This window comes from Bubalus kerabau, chromosome X, assembly GCF_029407905.1.
Source record: "Bubalus kerabau isolate K-KA32 ecotype Philippines breed swamp buffalo chromosome X, PCC_UOA_SB_1v2, whole genome shotgun sequence".
In the NCBI taxonomy this organism is placed as follows: Eukaryota; Metazoa; Chordata; class Mammalia; order Artiodactyla; family Bovidae; genus Bubalus; species Bubalus kerabau.
In genome coordinates this window covers 135,432,132-135,443,138 of record NC_073647.1, presented here as the reverse complement: position 1 = coordinate 135,443,138, position 11,007 = coordinate 135,432,132, and the positions used below count along the sequence as shown (strand labels likewise).

At 34.6% G+C, this 11,007-nt stretch overlaps 1 pseudogene; it reads left to right on the top strand.

Moving 5' to 3' along the window:
• The first annotated feature begins 2,026 nt into the window (after window positions 1-2,026).
• Window positions 2,027-2,339, top strand: LOC129639386 (cytochrome c, somatic-like; annotated as a pseudogene).
• Window positions 2,340-11,007: the final 8,668 nt, after the last annotated feature.

Below are 11,007 nucleotides of genomic sequence, written 5' to 3'. Positions count from 1 at the left end.
GTATGCAAGAGTTAAAAATGCATAAATAATTGACAAGAATAGAAATGAACACAGCTTTATTCAGTTGGATATTTATGTTTCCAGAATATCTCAAAATAATCTACATGTAACAAATTAGAATTAATAACTGCATTTAGCAATATTGCTGGATTCCACACAGTTAAATCTAGACACATTTTTCTAAAGAACAGCAATTCTCACTAAACATCTCATACACATCATAAGAAATGGCATGAAAACCCTGTACAACAAGATTATAGTTTTGTCTTTTTCTGTACACGGAGCAGATAAAAATTGAGAGGATTTTGACCCTGATTACTGCTGTCACTTTTCCTGATATCATGGCAAGAGAAGCTCCTGGATATTAAGTAAATTCTACATTACACCTGACATTTAATCCCAGTAGAACAGTGAAAAAAGCATTCTTTCTGACACTTTTATTTATCGCCCCCAGTACAATGATTTCAATGACTAATTAGAGGTCAGTTTCTTATAAACGGTTCACATAAAAATTAAATTTTTCTCCACATATATTTTCTATATTTTTTCATATTATTTCTTTTCCATCCACCTCTGCCGTAATTCTGGTTTTAAGCATAACTTCTCACTGTATCATACTACTTATAAAAATAAAGTAGACAGTTAAAAAGAATCATCAGTAATATGCTGCCACGTAACTATTTTATTCTACTGATTAAAAGTAAGATGTGTGCTCAGTGTAAAATTTCCAAAAACACAGACATATATCCTTTGACAGAAGTAACCATGATTAGCAATGAAGAGAGTACCTGAACAAACATACATATAAATATACATCTATATTAGTAATATTTATTTACTTATAAACACATGTGAAATAAACTTGCTTGCTTTTTATTAAAAATATGTCCTGGAGATATCTTCTGCAATTATATAAGATCTATTTGGGTATAAAATCTGCAATGCATTTATAGTATGAATACAATATAGTGTACTAAAAATAGCTGTTGTGCCTTTTTGTAGCCATATTTATATACATATCTTCGACAAATTCTGTCAGATACAGTCACAGAAAGCCAATTATGGTGGAAAAGTGTAGGTAAATTTAAAGTATTGGTAAAAAATAGCAAATTAATTTCCAAAAACTCAGTACCATTTTATATGCCCTCCAAATTCTGGTTATGTACAGTCTGCAGATTTTTTATGCATTTTAGCAAGAAAAAATATATTGCCTTTTGCTATTTTTAATAAGATATTTTTGCTCTTGCTATATTTTGTTGCTATTGTCATTCCAATAAATTCTCCTTTTATTTACACAAATGGAAAATTTAGAATCAACAAAACAGCTATTTAAATTTTGAAATATTTCACTAGTAAACGTCTTTTAGATATTTATATGAAATATAAAGAATATTAATGAAGTGTAGAAAAATCAAAACTTCTAAGAAAGATACGTTACCTCCCTAGAAACGACAATGGTGGCCTTCTCAACAGAATCCATAGAAAACCGAGATACGTAGCAGAATCTTTCTGATACTAAACAAAAAAAAAATAAAACGTCAGTAGAATTCTCTCTCTGGCAAAATTATCTTTCCAAGCTAACAGTGAATTAAAACATATCCATATAAACATACCTGAGTCAATTTGCCGGCGGACAACCAGTAATTTATGTTATTACCAGAAGTTCTACAGAATATGAAAGCAAATATGGAAACCGAGGACCACAGTGACCTGTGATCTGTGCTTGAAAAGCACAGGGTGGCGGACCAACACGGCACCCTCTGCTGGTGATAGCTGATAATGTCAGTTTCATTATCCAGCATCACAACTGTTGCATTGTATTGGTTACAAAGATTCACTAGGCTTGACCTAGAATGCTGGGAGGAGCCATGAAACGCATCTCTTGAAGGAAAGGAGGTCAAAGAATGTGTGGAAAGGTTTTCAAATGGCCATAGGGGTGTGTCCTTGGGCTTAGAGAGTGGGACATTCCGCTTGCGGCTTGAAGCAGGAACCTCTCAGCCGTTTGAGGAGAAGGAACGATTTAAAAATGGGTGACGCTGAGAAGGACAAGATTTCTGTTCAGAAGTGTGCCCCGTGCTATATTGTGGAAAAGGGAGGCAAGCACAAGACTGGGCCAAATCTCCATGGTCTGTTTGGGTAAAAGACAGGTCAAGCTGCTGGATTCTCTTACACAAATCCCAACAAGAACAGAGGCATCACCTGGGGAGAGGATACACTGATGGATTACTTGAAGAATCACAAGAAGTGCATTCCCGAAACAAAAGTGATGTTCACTGGGATTAAGAAGAAGGGAGAAAGGGAAGACGATAACTTATCTCAAAAAAGCTATTAATGAGTAATAGTGGTCCACTGCCTTATTTATTACAAAACAGAAATATCTCATGACTTTTTATATGTACCATATTTAAATTGATCTCATACACTAGAATTCAGATCGTGAATGACTGATGGAATATTTCTGTTGGACAGTCTTGATTTAAATAAGATTGGCTTGTGGCTTAATGAACATGGTCAACTTTTTGAATTTTGATAGTAATTCCAGTTCAACAAGGACTATCACTGTTTTCCTTTTCTAAAGAGATGATTGAACCTGAATCAGAAATGTCAGGCTTTTTAGGAAGATGATGAATGCCTTCTCAGACCCTACAGGAGATTGGTTTTATGCTCAGATTTCTATAACTGGTGTGTGTGTGTGTGTGTGTGTGTGTGTGTGTGTGTGTGTATATATATTTAAATACTGAGAAGGTCCCTTCACTGTCTCACAGACCAGCACGAGAGTCACCTGTGTTTCAAGTTGTGCTCATTAGCCTATCCATGCAAGGGCTAAAGACACACCAACAGTGTCCACTGTATCTTTTTGGTCTTAACTATGCCAATTTAATTATAATTCTTTATCTAAAATACTGCCATACGGCCTTTTACTTAATGAAAGGCATTTTAGTATGGTTTATGTATAGCATCAAATAAAGAATATTTGGCACCTCACATTTTATAGATGATCTTTAAGGTCAGATGCTTTTAAAATTCACTGTGACAAGATCTGATAGCAAACTTTGCTTTTGCATTCTTCATGACGTCAGACTAAGTTATAATTCAGGATTGTCTTTTAAACAGGAATTCAGAAACACAACTGTAGAACTACTTATATGTGTGTGATTGGTAATGATGCTTTTGCCAGCTCATTAGAAAAGTTAAAGTAGAGGAGTTATATCATTAGCATAGATTTGTAAACTATCCTATCATAGGGCTTAAGAATTAAAAACAAAGTCAGAGATTAAAAAAATTTAAAAAATAAACTGCCACAAATAAAAAGTCAAAAGAGGAATTTAAATTGAATTAATAAAAAATATTCAATATTCAAAAGGAAGTACAAAAGAGGAACAGAAAAAGAGATGGGGAAAATAGAAAATGAGTGGCAAGATCATCAACTTTAAAACAAACTGTATTAATAATATTAAATTTAAGCAGACCTAATCATTCCAATTAGAATGGAGAGTTTTTCAGACTAGAAAAAAGACAAGTCCTATTTACTATATGCTACTTACACATGAATTAATTTGAATTCAAGAGATAGGTTGAAAGTAATAGTATAGAAAATAATATACTGTATAAAATTAAGCATAAGAAAGCTTGACTGGGTACATTAATGCCAAAGTAGACTTCAAGAAACAGAGTATAACTAGAGACATATAGGAACATTTCATTATAATTAATGAATCCATTTATCAGGTGACAATATTCCTAATGTTTAAGTGCCTACATACAGAACTTCAGTACATGAAATAAGACCTGATTTTTTATAATTTTCAGTCTGCCACTAAAATTCTTAATTTTGTCTTCTATTTACTTGAACATAGGCATTTTTAATGAATATCTGAAAGGTCTTTTATCTGGTTAACTTGTTATTCTAGTTCCATTATCTGCTGTTTCAACTGGGTTTTGGTCACATGTTCTTTTCTCCTACTTATCCTGGCCATTTTTAATTCTATGCCCAAAACTATATATGAAAATTGTAGACACAATTCAAGTTAAATTTCATTCTGGCTTCGCTACTAGCAACACTATCATTTTCAGACCTATCTATTCCAAACAGAGATTCAAATGATTCAGAGATGAGCCTGGTAAGAGTTGGTCATTTCTGGCTTTGCTGTTGCTCCCAAACTATAGCCCTCAGCATCCCATTCAAATCCAGCAACATTTACAACCTCTTACATTCCCTATGGCCTGGTGAGTTTACTGGAAGTTCTGCTCATTGTTCTACCTCTAGTAAGCTACCTGAATTTGTATATTCTTCAGAGAGAAAGACAACTACAAATACTCAACTGAATTCTAAGGATCTTCACTTTGTAAATTTTTCTGGCTGACCACTGCCTTTGTTTGTTCTTCAATCCCTCTTTCCTTCCGTCTTTCCCTGTCTCCCTCTCTCCATCTATCTGTCTTTCAGTATTTCAAGTTGTATGGATAGTCTGATTAATAGTCTTCCTTGATCAGATGAGCATCTCCAATATATAAATGAGTACATACTACAGGTCTTAGTATGCCACTGACTTTTTTTTTTTTTGGTTCAATATTATATTTGTGAGATTCATTCATATTGATGCATGCAATTTATAATTCATTTATTATCAAACGATGGACACTAACTTTGTTTTAATTATATAGACAGATAAGTGATGGGCAAACTTACTTGGACAGAGATTGTCATTGTTTGATGAAATTCTTTCTGAAATCATTAATATCTATTTTAAGACTTAATATGTGATCAAGTATCATTAATTTATGCCAATAAAAGAACATGTACATACCCATATTTTATATCTTCTCTAATATATCTCCTAATCTTCTTGATTGAGTCCACATTAAGCAGTAACCCAACAATGTACCTCCAATAGATGGATCACACTTGGCACATGTTGGGGACTGTGGAAAAGTTCATGGATTCAGTCAAATTTTAAATTGGAAATCAAGCAGACAATGACAAAAAGGATTGAATTCTCAAGAAACATTTGCCCTGAAATACTTTATCTTCTTAATATTGGTTGGATTGATTGGCTACAAGAAGCAAAACTATCACAAACTAATACATATTTCAAAAAAATTTTATTTAGAGAGATGTCTGTGGCTCTGAGGTTAAAGCGTCTGCCTGCAATGCAGGAGACCTGGGTTCGATCCCTGGGTTGGGAAGATCCCCTGGAGAAGGAAATGGCAACCCACTCCAGTATTCCCGCCTAGAGAATCCCATGGAGGGAGGAGCCTGGTAGGCCATACAGTTCACAGGGTCACAAAGAGTCGGACACGACTGAGCTACTTCACTTTCACTTTTCACTTTCTGCTTCCAGTAATGGTAGACCATTTCAGCTCAAGCCTCCTACTGAGAAAACCTAGGAAATCTGGAAGATATTAAAAGTATTATTAAAAGGCACCAAAGACCAAAGGAAGAACTGGATCTCAGAGACAGGAGAAGCCTAAGTGACGAGACCCAAATTTGATACCACTTTTTCCTCTTAAGTCCTTTTATAATACGAAAGAGATGACTGAGGATCCAAAATGCTAAGCAGAAAGTTGTAGCTGAGAAGTTTTGCAGCTGATCAGGGCTTCCAGCAGGGAACACAAACTGGACCTGACTACACAACACCAAGGAGACGTTCTGGAACACAATCCAACAAATCATTTGACATCTCTGAGAGGATATGCCCTAAATGTAAATATGAATCAGAAATATAAAACTCTTCACAAAATCTGAAACCCAGCCTTAAAAGGACACAATCCCTCACTGCTATGAGATGAATTACTCCAACACTAACTGTCCCTCATAAGCAAAATGAAATGCTCCCTGGCCTCCAGTTATCTCCATAGTGTTTCACACAGAAAATCTAGCTTGCAGTCAAAAATAAATATATATACAAAATCAAGTGGAAAAGGAAGGACAGGCATTAGGCCTATATTACATTTTCTCCATTTACTATGTATGCCAGGACAGGAAAATCAATGATTTGGTTTTACCTATACCATTTAGAGTGACTGTGAAATATCACTGTACACCTCTAAGGACTACAGTTTAAAATACTGACCATTCTAAGCAATGATATAGAGCTACAGTGACTCTCATCCACTACTAACAGAATATAAAATGATTCAATTATTTGGAAAACCTCATTGACTCTATCCTATTTATGATGTGATTCATGCCTTCGACTTCTGGTGTTTATTCCAGAGAAATTAAAGCATATGTCCATACACATATTTGTATAAGAATGTTCACTGCCTGGACTTGGGGCCATAGAGAAAGTTAGCAGGGGTGATTACACAACTCCACATGGAAAATTTGGCAGGTAACAGATATAGTTATTATCTTATTTCATAAATATATACATATATGTAAATCATAATGCACCATACATTTTAAAATTATCAAATTTATGGTATGTCAGTTATACCTCAAGAATCTTTTGAAATGTGTAGGATGTACCAAAAGAAAACTTACCACATTAAATGCAAAAGAAAAAATGCTGGAAAATTCAGGACCTGATCATTACTCACAAGACTTCAGAAAAAAATGGTATAGTAAAGTGGAGAAAATAAAACAATAAAATTAAAATCAAAATCTAATGAATTTTTAAAAATATAAAAGAATATCAACAAAACCAAGAAAGTTCTCTTTTGAAAGGGTTAATATCTTTATTAATATCTTTATTATCCCTTTCAAAACATCTAGCAAGGCCGATTGAGAAAAATGAGAAGGCACATATAATTCATATGAGGAACATAAAGGGGGTCATCCCTACAGATTCTTGAGGCATTGACGTAAAATTAAAGCAGTTTTGTGTGCATGTATGCTAAGTGGCTTCAGTCATGACTGACTTTTGTGACCCCATGGACTGTAGCCTGCCAAGTTCCTCTGTCCATGAGATTTTCCAGGCAAGAATACTGGAGTGGGTTGTCATGCCTTCCTGCAGGGGACCTTCCTGACCCAGGGACTGAATCAGCGTCTCTTACATCTCCTGCATTGGCGGCAGGTTCTTTACCACTAGTGCCACCTGGGAAGCCTATAAGCAGTTGTATCCAATACATTTGACATGAAATGGCAAAATTCCAAGAAAAATACAGTTAAAAAAGAAAACTTAGGAAATCTGATTTGCACTACCTCTTCCAGAAAATAGAAACAGTGAAAACCTTCCAAAAAAGTTTAATTTGACGCATTTGAAATTTATATCAAACCAACAAGAATTTCATGAGAAAGGAAAATTAAAAGTCTCTTTCATGACCCCCCCCCCAAAAAAAAGAGGAGGGATGTTTAACAAACTTAATCCAAGATGTAGCAACTGTAATATACATAAACAAATACTTTTTAATCCAAGATAAATTTATGGTTTGTATCATTTAGAAATCAAACAAAGTTAACAGAACAAAAGGACAAAATCATAGATTTATCCCCAAATATGCAAAAATGCCATTAGGCAAAATTTACCATGATTAAAAGCAAAAAAAAAAAAACAAAAAAAACTTCAGAAAACTGAGGCAAATATAATAACTAATGGTGACATACGGAAAACTTACTCCCTTGAGATCAAGAACAACACAAGAATGATTATTATCACTAATTGTGCTCAACATTTTAGGGGGCCCTAGCCAGGGCAATAAAGCAAGGAAAAGATAAAAACAAAGGCATAAGGATTATTCTTGCTGGGAGAGTTCCATGGACAGAGGAGCCTGGCGGGCTATAGTCCACGGGGTAGCAAAGAGTCGGACTTGACTGAAGCGACTTAGTAGCCACAAGGACTGGAAAAGAAAGAGTGCGACAGCCATTATTCACAGATTGCATCATTATGTATTTACAATATCTGAAAGTAATCTATCATTAGTGAGTTAGAATATATTAGTCAATATAGCAAGATTACTTGCTATACAAGGTACAAGCTCAAGAAAAAAAAAATCAAGTGTAATTCTAAATACGACAAACAGTTAATTAAAGAATTACATTACTACAAAAATATTATTTATGACAGCATCAAAGAACATCATATTCTGAAATGTAACTTTAATGAAAAATGTGCAAGATATGTACACAGTGAACTGTGGAAAATTGCTTCGAAAATATTAATGAAGATATGAACAATTGGAATGGTATAATAATTTTATGGATTAGGAGATTCAATATTTTTAATCTCCCCACACTGAGTCAGAGATTCAGCATAATTTCAATTAAAATCCCATCAGTTCTAATGATGTTAAATTTCTTCTGCATGCTAGTCACATGGGTGTTTTTATTTTGTGAAAATTAATCTATCTGTAATTTATGACTTGTGTACTTCCTTGTATGCTTGTTATACTTTGATGAAAACTCATGTTTTCTAAAGCAGAATGCTTGTCATCATTTTAAAAAAATAATGTTTTTCTCTTAGCAAAATTCAAGCTAGTTTAAGAAATTGAAGAAACTATTCATTCCTAACATTTAATAGAAACAAACAGATGCACACTGAATGGTTCAGGTAGTAGTAGTAGTAGTAGTAGTGTTAATCGCTCAGTTGTGTCCGACTTTTTGCGACCCCATGGATTGTAGCCTGCCAGGCTCATCTGTCCATGGAATTCTCCAGGCAAGAATATGAAGTGGTTTGTCATTCCCTTCTCCAGGGGATCTTCACAAGCCAGGGATTGAACCTGGATCTCCTACAATGCAGGCCGATTTTTCACCATCTGAACCAGGGAAGCCCATGCTTCAGGTAACAATCAAAATTAACTAGATCCTAGTTTTTAAAAAGAATATTATGAAAGAATATTATGATGTATAGTAGAAGAATTGAAAATGATGACAAGGAAGAAGGGAAATTGGAAGGGAAAGTAAAAAGAAAATAAGAAAATTTAACATTAGTGAGTCAAAAAAGTTTAAAAACAAAACCTGATGAACATTAAGAAATAATATTCAGAGGGGGCAAAAGAAAAGCTTCCAAATGATTCATTTTAATATGGAGAGAGGCTAATATCAGGAAAAGTGAAGACATCTTATCTCATCTGGATCTATGTTACTGTAAAGCTAGAGATATAGAATTTACGAAGAAATCTGTTCCAGCATTACAAAGTTATTATTCAATAGAAAAAAGCCTTTGGGTCAGAAATTTGGTTTTTATTTTTTGTATTTTCATGCTTGCTCTGTAACATAAGGCAAGTTATCTAGCCAACTTCAGTCACTTCGTGTTTGAAATGTTGGTAATATTTACCTACTCACCAATTAGCATTGTCCTGAAAATCCAATTTGACAGTGGGAAGCAGGACAATCTATAAATGAGTGTTAAGACCTATAAGTCATTATTTTAAAAGTCCTATAAGTCATTATAAAAAATGCATTTATACTATACTATAGACCACGTAGAGATTTTCATTATAGCAGCTAAATGTGCTTTAAATTTGCATTTTCTATAAAATTATATTTACCTTGCAAATATCAGTGGAAGAGTTACATTCAGAAATGGGGCACAGTTATTAGATATTTCAATTTTAACTGGAGACTGCAAAGCCATGGAATACTAAACTCATAATAAGGCTCACATTTATTCAAGATGTAATTTTTATAATTAGAAAGAAAACATCATCAACATGTGAATGTTAGCATTATTTAGGTGAGAGTTTTTTAGAAGTGATGTTTAACAATAAATCATAAAAAGCCCTCTAAGTAAGTGTTAGTTGCTCAGTCATGCCTGACTCTTTGCGACCCCATGGACTGCAGTTCACCAGGCTCCTCTGTCCATGAGATTTTCCAGACAATGATACTGGAGTGGGCTGCCATTTCCTTCTCCATGGGATCTTCCCAACCCAGGGATCGAACCCAGGTGTCCTGCACTGCAGGCAGATTCTTTACCAACTGAGCTACAAGGGAAGCCCCCAAAAAGCCTCTACTCTCATATATACTGCAGTCCAAAGGACTCTTTTAAGAGTCTTCTCCAAAACTACAGTTCAAAGTCATTAATTCTGCAGTGCTCAGCCCTTGGACTGCAAGGAGATCAAATCAGTCGATCCTAAAGGAAGTCAGTCCTGAATATTCATGCTGAAGCTGAAGCTCCAACACTTTGGCCACCTGATGCGAAGAATTGACTCACTGGAAAAGAGTCATCTTTCCCTGATGCTGGGAAAGACTGAAGGCAGGAAGAGAAGGGGATGACAGAGGATGAGATGGTTGGATGGCATCACCGACTCAATGGACATGAGTTTGAGCAAGCTCTGGGAGTTGGTGATGGACAGGGAAGCCTGGTGTGCTGCAGTCCATGGGGTGGCAAAGAGTCGGACACGACTGAGCAACTGAACTGATCATATATAATGCATAGTCTCAGGAAATATCAAATAATAATGGATTCAATGATTCAAACAAAGTGATCATTTATAGTTATTTTGATTATTAATATAATCTAGTAGAAAGACTATATTATTAATAAGTTAAAGGACTTTCATAAATCATTTTCTTCTCCTGGAAAAGGAAATGATACCAATCCTATTGACTTTGTAGAACCCACTAATTGCATTAAAAAATGTGAGCTACTATTACTGTGAATAGGAAAAAATCTTAGTGTCATGGAGAATTAAGATAATTTCTTTTCAACATTTTTAAATTAAAATATCAAATAGTAGTAAAGCTTATGAGTTGCTTTAAGAAAAGTAGGTATCTTATTATTGCTTCTTGTAAATTAGTGGAAGGTTTTATGGCCCAAGCTGGATTTAACATAAGCTTAAGTAATTGGTAAGGGAATGTTGAACAGGATTACCCTAGGAAACCTGAGTGGTTTGGTGGAAATGAGAGGCTTGGAGGTTGGATATGGAATGTACAGAGGAGAAAGTGGGAATAAATAAGGAAACAAACAATTTGGGAAAGAAATAGAAAAAAAAACTAATGGGTGATTTGTGGTTATTTTAAGGTAATCATAGAAAAGCTAATGACAATTTTTCATTAAAAAGAACTATTAAATCCAGTAATCAGTCTCTACAGTATCGAATCAAGGAGATGAAAATGAGTGCCTTTAG